Source organism: Callionymus lyra, chromosome 3 (assembly GCF_982586985.1).
Source record: "Callionymus lyra chromosome 3, fCalLyr1.hap1.1, whole genome shotgun sequence".
NCBI lineage: Eukaryota > Metazoa > Chordata > Actinopteri > Syngnathiformes > Callionymidae > Callionymus > Callionymus lyra.
In genome coordinates, this window is record NC_141820.1 from 8,133,841 (window position 1) to 8,135,036 (window position 1,196).

The window sequence follows — 1,196 nt, forward strand, 5'->3', positions numbered from 1 at the left end:
CATGATCACATGACACACTTAAATGAACTTGATTAATCACATGACAGACATGATGTTCTCATGACAAATACATGATCACATGACACACTTGAATGAACTTGATTGATCACATGACAGACAGGATGTTCTCGTGACAAATACATGATCACATGACACACTTGAATGAACTTGATTGATCACATGACAGACAGGATGTTCTCGTGACAAATACATGATCACATGACACACTTGAATGAACTTGATTGATCACATGACAGACAGGATGTTCTCGTGACAAATACATGATCACATGACACACTTAAATGAACTTGATTAATCACATGACAGACATGATGTTCTCATGACAAATACATGATCACATGACACACTTAATGAACTTGATTGATCACATGACAGACAGGATGTTCTTGGACAAATACATGATCACATGACACACTTGAATGAACTTGATTGATCACATGACAGACAGGATGTTCTCGTGACAAATACATGATCACATGACACACTTAAATGAACTTGATTGATCACATGACAGACATGATGTTCTTGTGACAAATACATGATCACATGACACACTTAAATGAACTTGATTAATCACATGACAGACATGATGTTCTCATGACAAATACATGATCACATGACACACTTAAACGAACTTGATTGATCACATGACAATCATGATGTTCTCATGACAATCATGATGTTCTCATGACAGACATGATGTTCTCGTAACAAATACATGATCACATGACACATTAAAATGAACTTGATTGATCACATGGCAGACATGATGTTCTCGTGACAAATACATGATCACATGACACATTAAAATGAACTTGATTGATCACATGACAGACATGATGTTCTCATGACAGACAGGATGTTCTCATGACAAATACATGATCACATGACACATTAAAATGAACTTGATTGATCACATGACAGACATGATGTTCTCATGACAGACATGATGTTCTCGTGACAAATACATGATCACATGACACATTAACATGAACTTGATTGATCACATGACAGACATGATGTTCTCATGACAGACATGATGTTCTCATGACAGACATGATGTTCTCATGACAAATACATGATCACATGACACACTTAAATGAACTTGATTGATCACATGACAGACAGGATGTTCTCGTGACAAATACATGATCACATGACACACTTAAATGAAC